Below are 12,326 nucleotides of genomic sequence, written 5' to 3'. Positions count from 1 at the left end.
GACGTAGCACATACTCCTTGCACTCGGCCCTCACGCTGAGAGACACGTTCGTTGCCGCGTCCACCTTCGCACTGTGAGCTCCTGCAGGCACAGCCTGTGATGTTAGCATTTCCATATTTCCATTGCTTAAAACAATACCTGCAAAATAATCCTATGAAGGAGGAAGGGCCGTTCCTCTCTTACATATATGGAAGCCGATATATACAGTGCTAAGGTGATGCGCTCAAGGTCACTCAGAAAGTTGAGATAAATACAGAGAGAGTACGAAAGAGTGAAATTCCGTGAGCTCAAGAAGTGTTTCCAGATAACTCCGTCTTTCATTGATCTTTTTCTCCTCTTAAGTCCTATAGCACTTACATCCCCAAAAAACTATCCCTATGGAACAAAGAATACTCCTGTCTTCAGGCTCATGGCAAGTTTCTGGCAGGCCAACACCACAGTTTATATTGCTACTGAATCCTCCGAAAACCCTGGTATAGCACATGATAGGTTCTCACTCACTTATTAACAGGTCGTTTCAAAAGTATTAAACTAGTCAACGATAAAGAGAGGTTCAGGAAAATGTGCCAAGTATTTTTCTAAAAATAGAAATACACTCAAACATCCTATATTTTCAACCCCAATTTATTAGACTATGAAGTGCAACACATTTTTAAAATATATGTTTTAATAAAATAAAATAAATGTCTTTGAACGCAGGGAAAAGAATGATCTTGAATGACTATTCACTGTGAATAATCTCCTTTTCACTGGAGTTCTGTTCTACCCAGAGTGAAACAGGAGACTGAACCGGGCAATCTTCAGGAAAGCTCATACCGTTATTTTTGTTGTGTCCCTTGGCTGAGAAGGGACTGAGATTTGGTGTCATTTCTGAGTCAGTGCTGTCAACCAGCAACAGAATAAAACTGATTTATTTCTCATTTTGACTCTTAAAAAAAAATCTGAAAATTTAGATCTTACCCTTTATTCCCCAGGGACAAAACACACTAGACGGAGAGGAGCCAGGATTCTCAGCAAGCATTCCGGTAGCCGGGACAGCCCAGGTCCCTCTCACCCCCTATTTACTGCATGTTCAAATTCTCCTGACTCATTGAAGGTTTAACCAAATTACTGAAGTGCAGACTAAGGTCATTTCAAGTCCAAAACTGTGTGACACCGGAGGACTCAGTGAGAAGAGCAAGGAGGGACCATCCTGCCCTCGGTGGGCACTAATGCCTTCGGGGCTTCCGACTTATCAGCCACAGAGGGCGGGACACCACCAGCCAGAGCTAGGCTGTGTGTCATACAAACTGTGTCCTTAGGTAACTCTACTTTAATTCTATTTTATGGAGCTCTAAGTCGGTCTGTTACTCCTTCAGGAAAGCCCAGTGAGTCCCTAGAACTCCTTTATCCTGCATTTCACCACCTAGATCTCTCCCAGAACTCAGCCGAATCACACAAAGATGTTCACAAGTGGGGCACCTGGGTGGCTCAGGGGGTGAGGCATCTGACCTTGGCTCCGATCATGATCTGGGGGCCTGGGATCGAGCCCGGAGTTGGGCCCCGCCCTCAGTGGGGAGTCTGCTTGTCCCTCCCCCTGCTCACATTCATTCTCGTTCTCTCTCTCTCTCTCATAAATATAAATAATGTCATTTTAAAAAGAAAAGATGTTCACACGTTAGGCATTCTGCTATATTTTTCTCTAGAAATCTCTTAGGCTGGGAACACACGTGGCACAGAATTAGGGGCACATTCCCACCACTTCTGATTAAAATATCATGCATTTTGCAGAGCATAGCTCAAATGCTGTCTCCGGCTTAGAACCTTCCCTCGTTGCCTGGGTTGAAATACGTCTCTCGTTCTCTAAACTTTTACAATTAGCTTAGCACTTAGCACAGCTAGCTCGGGGTGACATAGCATGTGTCCTCCTCACTCCCTTCTCCTCCTCACATGCATCTCTTACATTTGGAGCATTAGATGGCAAGGACTGTGCATATAAAATCTTTGAACCCCTAGAACATTGCACCGTGCTTTGTACACAGAGGGTGCCCAATGTTTGCTCCATGACTGTTCACTTTATTCCTTCTGGGATTTTCAGGATGACAACTTTTACGAGAGCCTGGAGGTCATGCAAAGAGACTAATCCAGACCCACCCCACCTATTATAGATCACGACTCCCACCCTGCATTTTAAGGAATACGACTCAAGTTCCAAAAAAAAAAAAAAAAAAAAAAAAAAAAAAACACTGAATTTTTTTTTTTTAATTTCATATCTTTCAACAGAAATCATAGGTGGAATACTACTAAATGTGTGGACTGGACGGTGCATTGCAAGGACAGCTTGAAACCCCTCCCACTCACACTATCCAACGGGTTCCCCTTAAGTAAATGTTGAAGGAACATCTGGGGTAACACAGAGGACACTCTGATAATCACTAATTCTGACCCACCTCTTCAGATTCTGAAATAGGCCACAGGAGTCAGAGAGAGTTGCCGAAATCACAACCAATGGATGAACCCTGGCCCCTGGGGCCACTGCCCCTTATTGATTTCCTGCAGGATGGACTTCATGACACCCAAAGAGGCAGCCCCGGGGCAGCTCTTGCCCCAGCATTTCAGGGCTTGTCCTTAGACAGGTACTTCGCTTCATTTTATTCATTCTATTGATTCTTTGAATCTAATCCAGAGAATAAACACCACCAGGACCAAACATATGGTGGAGTCTTTAGCTTAATTTTTGTTTTTGGAGAGAGAAGCATCTTGGGCTGAGTTCCACCAAGCTGGGAGTACAAGGAGTGATTAAAACCACAACACAACACAACACAAGGTATCCTAATCCTACCTGAACATAAGGAAGCCTGCCACTTGGCGCAGGAGCTATTTACTTTGTCAAATCCCCATGTGCGATGTTTGCTCCATTGTAATCATATATAATATCATGGTAACAAACTAGATGTTTATAGAAAAATAGGTCCTAAGGGCTAGAAACTCTCAGAGAAAATACATGCAGTTTAATTTTATTTTTTCCATTCAAAATGTAAAGGAATGGTGTGTTTGATTTAGGGTTAGGCCCCCAAAATGTATTTATTACATTTAAGTTTTTGAATACTCAATTTAAAATTGTTCCGGTATTTTTTTTTCTTTTCCTAAAAAGAAATCTGGATTTGAAACGTTGTCTATTATCCATGTATTTAAGACACTTAACTTTAATTGAGCTCTTTTATCCTACTATATATTCAGTCTATTTTCTTATGTCGTGAGAGCCCTCTGGTGGTTGAGAACACTAAATCTCTATGCTCATGAGAAGAGGAACCAACCACATTACCAACAAAAGCTTTTCTTTACTGAGATACTGGCTTCAAGTTCTATTAGAAATGAATGCTCATTAAAATTTCTATTAGCTTTCACCTACTCAAAGAATAGTATATTATTTTTTTGCATTTTCTAAGATTAAAAAAAGATCTTAAATGCTTACATTATGTCTTTAAATCCAAATAAGAAAACACTGATTATGCACAAATATATTTTCTTTTCAATCATATTGGGGATAGTTTGCAATTTACATCTAAATTGAGATATAGGCAAATTGACTCTTGGAGCCCTTTATTAGGTAGCGTACTCTATGTCCTCTTTTAACATGTGGCCAAGTCACAAACAGAAAGAGCTTTTTATACTTCCACAGAGCCTAGGTCCATTGCACCAAATTTAAGACTCGGGTTTTGACATATTATGCAAGTCACTAAACAACAAACTTACCAGACACTTTATAAGTATCTTGCCATACAGAGAATTAATTACAGGAGGCAAAACTAGAAGGAGTGAAGTCTTGATCACGTGGGACAATTCATTGAAATTTGTGAAATGACAAAGCCCTGATATATATAAATATATATAATATATATGTATATGGATAAAGCTGTTCCTTAGGCCTATAATTTCAGAATACCCAATGCCTGCATGCTCTCTTTTTAACTGACTCTAAGTTTTGGGGGTGAAAGTTGAATAGGGCATAAACAGGTATCAACGTACTTACTGCTATATGACTCTTCATGTCACTGATTTAAGTGTGGCACCAAAAATATGAGGTGAAAACATTGTACTCATAGTACTTCTGCATTTCCTCTGTACGAACAGGGTGAGAGCCAAACAAATAAGCAGAGCTGAAGGCAAAGATTTGGTCAATGGACCAAGTATATCACAAGATGTTAGTGGTGATGCTACAGGATTACTGTAGGAATAAGATGATGGTGTGTGACTGTGGAAATTTGAAGAGGGATGGTGCTTTGACTTGGTCCCACACAGCTATGCTTTGAATGCCAGCTGTTACACTAATTTCATGAGCACATGCAGTGTTGAAGCATGATTAACTGACTTTGGCAAATCAAGAGTGTACAATCTTCCAACATGAAAATGTCAGTGAGCACACCTGACTCCAGCAAAAAGCCAGGATCAATGATGTCAAAGGTCTCTACTTTGGTAGTTTGTTGCAATAATTACCACCAACGTGTCCATGCCTCATTGTACACCACTCTACGACGTGACATTGGTGGTCCTCCAATCAAGAGGTGGAATCTGTTTTCTCCATCTTGAATCTGGGCCTGACCCTCTGATCTGCTCTAGTCACCAGGACAAAAATAACCATCTCACTTAAGCAGAGGTTTTAAGTGTGTGTGAGCTTCAGGGCTTGCCCTCTTTCACTTCTAGGAACCCTTTAGCCACCTTGAAGCAAGTTCCAGCTAGGTAACTAAAGAGAAAGAAATCTGAGGAACCAATTTCCATATAAGTGGGACCATCCTAGAGCACTCAGCTCTAGACAAGCCACAAGTAGACCACAAAGAGCAGCCCGGCCCAGCCAACATCACAATCCATACGATAATTATTGTTTTAAGCCACCAAGTTTTGGGGTGGTTTGTTATGTAGCAAAAGCTAACTGATACAGCTTCTTCCATCATAGAGACCAATCTTTGACTGTGGTTTGTTCCAGTCCATGACCACATTTCTCTGAAGATGGAATTTTGAGTCACTTGATAAATTCTTTGCTTCCTGATTTAAGAAATGATCCAGCACCAGACTGAACTGCTTGTAGAAAGAAAATGACAGGGCAGCCCAGGTGGCTCAGCAGTTTAGCACTGTCTTCAGCCAAGGGTGTTATCCTGGATACCCGGGATCAAGTCCCGTGTCAGGCTCCCTGCATGGAGCCTGCTTCTCCCTCTACCTGTGTCTTTGCCTCTCTCTCTCTCTCTCTCTCTCTCTCTCTACCCCCTCTCTCTGTCTCTCATGAATAAATAAATAAATAATCTTAAAAAAAGAGAGAGAGAATGACAGTCATCAAAAATAATGGGCTATATTTCCTCGTTGTCTTAATTATTGCCTACTAACCACACATCCATGGGAAAGGGATCTTGATACCTAACAAAATGGACCTAAATACCAAGGGCACGAGGAGCTTATCTTGGGAAATAGTTTGCATGGATGTTACATAAGTATTTTAGTTAGCCTCAGACTCAATATGATCAGTTGTACGGCACAGACGCTTAAAGTAAATGTAAGCTCCATTAATAGAGCCATAGAGATAATGTTCACAGAGATAATCATCTAAAAGATTGGCTCTAGTTTTGGGACCTGCACTTAAAGACTAGACTGTGTCCTAAGGAGAATAATTAAGATGTGGATGTTCAGAGAACCGGGAGATAAGAGTAAGAGTTAAAGGAACCATGGAGAAAACCTGCCAACATTTTTGTACACAAAATTATAGTTATGGATGAGGGAACACTTTGAATTTGCATTGTTCTAGGTAGAAGAACCCAGGCCAACAAGTGAAGGAAGTTACAGGCAGAACTTTCTAATACTTACGGGGGTACTACAACAAAATTGGTTGCCTTGAACCATAGTGAGGTTGTTGTCACAGGATGTGTTCAAATGTTGCTCATCTGCCCTGGGATGTGGTAGAAAGAATTCCTGCACTGAGAGTAACACTAGACAAGCTGACATCTAAGATTCCCTCTAGATCTAAGAGTCTATGCTTCTGTATGACACTTCTGTGGGCATCTATCTACATTTGTCTTTACAAAATCTCATAACGTAAGTCTTCTGCAGTCTCCTCTTGATCATTGCCCCACCAGTCTACTGACTTGGTCTTGATCTGAGAGGATATGAGAGAAGAGAGATGCTGACTGGAGAGTGTAAGAAATTGATTCCTTCACCCCTCTGCCTCTTACTTGGGCACACGTGTTTAAATGGACTAGCTTTGCTCTAATAACAAAGAAAAAAATCAGATGTCACTTTGGGGCATTTTCACATAACAAAATGCTTTCTGAGTTGAATAAAGGTAAAATTGGATTCACTATTAAAAAGAGAGAGAAAATCAGTGTCATATTGTAAGGAAATAATTAAGTTGTAGAGTTTTGTATATATAACTCTTATGTTTCATCTTATGAGAAAATAGGTATGTTGCTAATAATTTTCAAACCTCATATATCATAAACTCTCTAATATGTTGTAGATAGCATTGTTAGCAAAAATATTAATAACTTATCTAACTTTAAAATGAACAAATATAATGCTATTTAAGTAATTATGTTTAATATTCATGGAAAAGTGACATGAATGGAGATGGAATATCTCTAATAGGCCACATATTGGCTCATAAAACCGAACGGCATTTGGCCTTAATACCTGCATCACATTAAGACCACTACCACTATCCAGAAGCTCAGATGCCGTGCAGCATCTTGTCCCCATGAATCAGATCATTTGGACATTAATGTGTGAAGACGGACTCAGAATTATACTCCACCTTTCCTTCTCTTGTGATTTATTGATCCAGCCCTATGTTAATTATTTTCATTCTACCTATTTCCACCTATCCATCCTAAGTATAAGCTTTCTCTAAAGCTTTTGCCTTAACAATATTAGCAGAGGGTTACTTAGAGTACACCATGTCCCAGGTACTGTGAGTCTTTATGCTCATTTAATACTCAAAATACCTCATGTTGTAGGTATTTTATTATTTTCATCTTAAAGAGATTAAATAACTTGACCAACATTCATTTTCATTCATATGGGGAATATAAGAAATAGTGAAAGGGATTATAGGGGAAAGGAGGGAAAATGAGTGGGAAAAATCAGAGAGGGAGACAGAACATGAGAGACTCCTAACTCTGGGAAACGAACAAGGGGTGGTGGAAGGGGAGGTGGGTGGGGGGTGGGGGTGACTGGGTGATGGACACTGAGGGGGGCACCTGATGGGATGAGCACTGGGTGTTATGCTATATGTTGGCAAATTGAACTTCAATAAAATATATATATTAAAAATTAATATATACATTAATATTTTTTAAAAGAAAAAGAACTTACTCTTGTATCCAGATATCTGTTTCCTCTGTACTTTGCCACTCCTATTTTCCAGGAGGAACTCCCAAATGTAAAAATTAAGATCTCTTAGGATACAATGTAAATCTTGGCAAGAGACTAGATATTAATAAGAGAAAGATGGTAGAGTAAAAGAAAACTGATATTTTAAATCTTAGTGACTGGGAAAATTGTGAAGTAACTAATCAAAACCAGAGAATTGAATTAAGTAATTAATAATGAGGAATCATTCTGTGTTGGGTTGTTTTTTTTTAATGTTGAGGTAAAATATCTGCAAAAAAATAAAAAAAAAACCTACAAGATTGGAGCTAAAAATAGACTTGAAGCCTGAAAAAAAGAGAAAGATAATAATGGATGTGATAAAGAGGGAGAAGGAGATGTCAAGGGGCCTCTGTTTGGTGAAATTAGAAAGCATTGTAGCAGAGGATCCCTGGGTGGCTCAGCAGTTTAGGACCTGCCTTTGGCCCAGGGCGTGATCCTGGGGTCCTGGGATCGAGTTCCACATCAGGCTCCCTGCATGGAGCCTGCTTCTCTCTCTCTCTCTCTCTCTCTCTCTCTCTCTTTCTCTTTCTCTCTCAAATAAATAAATAATTTTTTTAAAAAAGAAAGCATTGTAGCAGTTGGTTATGTGGATTCCAATAGAAAACCAACAAGATAATAATAAGAATATTAGAAAATGGGCCTAGATAATGCTGATGATACCAATAATACAACTTTATTGGAAACTTCTTTGCTGTAACTGAGATTTTTCTTCAATAATACCCTTGGTTGTATTGGAGTAAAAGAGCAAAAATAGATGAAGGGGGTTGCATAGGACTGGGAATGGACAAATGTGGAAGCTTAACAGAGCTAGTCCAGCAGGTGATAACAGACTAGGTATTATCATATTCCTGAATAAAGTAATGTAGGGAAACAAGTGAAATCAAAATTGTGACTGTAACTGAGAGATGTGGAAAAAGGGAAAGGATAATCATTACCATTGATGGCAGAGCAAGTTTAATGGGGTGATGAGGGGATAGACTGAAGGGCAGAAAATCATGGCCACAGCAGGACATTTCTAAGTTCAAGATCTCGAACGTGGAGCAGTTTCAAGTGATGAAGTAATTCAGGATGTGAATATGCTGGTAAAGAGTGAAACTGAAAGGTATAGAGATGAGGGTTAGGAACTTCTCAGCCTTGAGTTTAAAGGGCCCAAGCTCTAGAGTCAGACACACCATATTCGAATCCTGGCTAAGCCACTTGTGATCTGAAGGTATTTATAAAGCTTCTCAACTTCCCTAAGCCTTACTTTTGTTTAGGTACAAGATTTGGGGTGGGAGAGATTAGAGTAGTACTATTCACAGCACTATTTTACAATGTGAAAGAGAAAAAGCAGTCAAAAAGCTTGACAAAGTATATCATTCAAGTTAGCTTTTACCATTATTGTCGTTGTTGCTAATAAAAATGACTCTTAGATATTCAGAAAAGAAGGACAAAGAAGCAATCACACAAGAAAATATTGCTTAATTTAAATTCCAAGAACCTGACTTAAGGCTTTAGTTTCAGACTTCTCCATCCCTGTGCTTTCTGAAGTAGAGTGAACAGACCAGAAACAAATCCTTCATGACTTTGAAGAAGGAGGTTTGAAGATTAAACATTTACTGTGTCTATAATAAATAAGATCCATGACAATAGGGATAGATTCAAGTGTTCAAGAGATTCTCATTCCTTCTAGACCTCTAATGAAATTGCTAATGATCAAAATGGCCACAAATGGATAAAGATGACTTCCAAAAAGAGAGAGAGAGAGAGAGAGAGAGAGAAAATAAAGATTTATATTCATTGATTCCATAATTAAACACTACAATATCAAAATGAGCTATGATTGTACTTACTTGTGATGAAGTGGGTCACATTACTAAATAAAATCTTCAAAAACAACCAAGAAGTGGAGTACACTCCAGAAGACACCATCTCCAAAGTACTCCTTTTAATGAAAAGTTAGTCACCTAGGGATAAATTCTCAGAAAGCCCTGATACTGTAAAGAAGATTGTATACATGTATAATTAGAAGGTCTATAACTTTCATCAGATTTTCAAAGAAGAATATGACTCCAACATTTAAAAACCACTTCTTGGGGCACCTGAGTGGCTCAGTGAGTTAAGTGTCTGACTTGGTCTCAGGTCATGATGCCAGGGTCCTGTGATCAAGCCCCATGTCAGGCTTCCTGCTCAGTAGGGAGTCTGCTTTTCCCTCTCTGTCTGTGTGCTCTCTCCCTCTCTCAAATACATAAATAAAATCTTTAAAAAAAAACACTTCTCATATGTATACAGTAAATATTTTCAGGAGGTTCAAAATGGAATGTTTTCAAAAGCTAACAAAACATTTAACTTTACATTGATTGCATTGATGATTTATAACACTAGTTATTATCTCATATCATAACACACTCCCATAAAGAAACCAAATTTACCAAAGATTCCCCACGAGTCCTCCTACCATCTTTGTAGCTCTCATTAATAGAGTAAATGCTAGGAATTTGTCTAGTTCAAGGAAAGAATTAGTGTGAAACACAAAGCATAGAGGAGTTTATTCTAGGCAACTACTCAAAAAGAAGTTTTTTTTTTTAAAAAGATTTCATTTACTTATTTGAGAGAGAGAGAGCCCAACAGTAAGCAAGAGAGAGAGCATGAGTGGAGGGAGGGGCAGAGGAAGAGGGAGAGGCAGACCTGATAGCCATGATTACTCTTTTCTTCTTAAAAAAAAAAAAAAAAAACCCACTAATGTTTTTTTCTTCAACATATCAGTGTGTCCCTCTGGAAGATCACAATTCCCGCCTACTTTGCAGCAAAAGGTGAACCATAAAATGCAAACGAAGGTTCGATGGGATTTCTGGAAGAGCTCTTTAGAAGGGAGCTCTGTTAGACAGAATGCACTTCTCTTTCCTCTTTTCCTGCTCATATTCTTTTTGCCTGGAATGCAGGTATGATGTCAAGAGTTTCAACAACCACCTTGAACCTTTGGGACACCTCAAAGATAGAAAATATGTGCTAAGAATAATAGCAATACTATAAAACAGAAAAAGGCCCAAGGTGAAACCATGAACTTTATGCCCCATATGGAGCATCTTCCTATACAGTTTTTATGTGAGAGAAAAAAGAAAATAAAACTCCCAATTTGTAAGGCTTCAGAGTTTGTTGCTGTTCTTTGCTTAGGGATTATTTTATGTGTAGAAAGAATCACTGCCATTCAGAAAAGAATGTAATTCACAACTACCATAGACAACCAGCCTGAAAATCCCACTTTGCTTTGTTATATTGCCTAAAAGTGGACCAAATGCTGATTCATTTTGATAAACAATGAGTTTCAATAGGGTCGTTTGCATGATATTGGACATTAGGCAACAATGAACTATGATCTCTGAGGGGCTTTCCTCTGAAGGGAAATCCAAACACCTTGGTTTGAGGAAATAAACTTAAAAACCCAGAGGACTAAGATGGCTAGAGTTTATAGACAAAGTACTAGAAAGTAAAGAGTTTCATGGAGAACTCTTAGAGATGTGCAGAGAGCCCAGCTTGTATCCCACAGAGTACTGATCAGCACATGCATGTAAGGAAACAACTGGTGGCCAGCAAAAGAACCTGAGAAGATTAAAAGGGACAGTACCTAGGGATAGGGCTGAGGAGGGTGCCTGTTCCACATCAGCCAGACTGGGAAACTTTATGATCAATGAGGCATTAGATAAATATCCCACAATATTATGCCTCCACACTGGGGAATAATTAGCTTTGGACTAAACACCACTCTGGCTTTGTCTAGAAACTCTTAAAAACAAAACACCAAAGAGCAAACTTTTTCCAAGTAATTGCATCCCAGTGAAAACTTTAAGAATATATATAGGTATACAAAAATGTCCCAAAAAGGAATACTTGAACTCAACCAGATCAAATTCCATAATATGCAAAATCCAATAAAAAATGACCAGAGAAAGAAGTAGAAAATATGACTCAGGATGAGGAGAAAAATCAATCAATTGAAACCAACTGAGAATTGACACAGATATTAGAATTGTTAGACAAGGAGATTAAAACAAGTTATTATACCTACATCCCATATGTTAAAAAGGCTAGATGAAATAAAGAACATGTTAAGTAGAGACATGGAATATATATTTAAAAAAAAATAAATGTCTAAAGATAAAATTACAATGTCTGAAATTAAAAATAAATGGGATAGGATTAACAAAAGATTAGACATTTTACAAGAAAAGATTAGGGATCTAGGAGGCAAAGCAAGAGAAACTATCCAAGATGAAATGAAGTGAGCTATGGAACAACTTCAAGCAGCCTAATATGCAGATAAGTAAAGTCTCTGAAAAGAAAGAAAGAAGAGGAAACCTATATCATGTTTTAAAAAATAATGGTTAAATATTTTCCAAATTTGATTTTTCTAAGTTTTTTTTAAAGATTTTATTTATTTATTCATGACAGACACAGAGAGAGAGAGGGAGGGAGAGAGAGAGAGAGAGAGACAGAGAGAGAGAATCCATATGCAGGGAGCCCGATGTGGGACTCGATCCCGGGTCTCCAGGATCACACCCTGGGCTGAAGGGGCGCTAAACCACTGGGCCACCAGGGCTGCCCTTTCTTTAAATTTTAAAAATGCAGATCCAAGAATCTCAATGAACTCTAATCAAAAGAAACATTTATACCAAAGTACATCATAATCCAGTTTCTCAAATCCAGTGATAAAAAGAAAAATCTTAAGAGCAGCAAGGGGATGGAGAAGACACACATATGGAGGAAAAAGGTAAGGATGACAGCATATGGTTTATCAGAAGTAATGCAGATGGGAAGACAAAGGAGCAAATCTCTTAAGCTCTGAAAAGAAAGTTAAAAAAAAAAAACAAACTTTTGAAACTAGAATTCTACACCCAGCAAAAATATCTTGTAAAAGACAAAGGTGAGATAAAAACTTCAGATGCAAAAATGCTGCA

The 12,326-nt window shown here is 38.6% G+C and overlaps 1 protein-coding gene across 1 annotated transcript in view; it reads right to left on the bottom strand.

Annotated features, from left to right (window-relative positions):
- The window catches only part of GRXCR1 (glutaredoxin and cysteine rich domain containing 1), a 115,225-nt gene that overhangs the window by 32,535 nt on the left and 70,364 nt on the right, over positions 1-12,326 (bottom strand). The gene's annotated exons all lie outside the window — the stretch shown is intronic.

This window comes from Canis lupus, chromosome 13, assembly GCF_011100685.1.
Source record: "Canis lupus familiaris isolate Mischka breed German Shepherd chromosome 13, alternate assembly UU_Cfam_GSD_1.0, whole genome shotgun sequence".
Lineage (NCBI taxonomy): Eukaryota > Metazoa > Chordata > Mammalia > Carnivora > Canidae > Canis > Canis lupus.
This window is presented reverse-complemented; position numbering and strand designations above follow the sequence as displayed.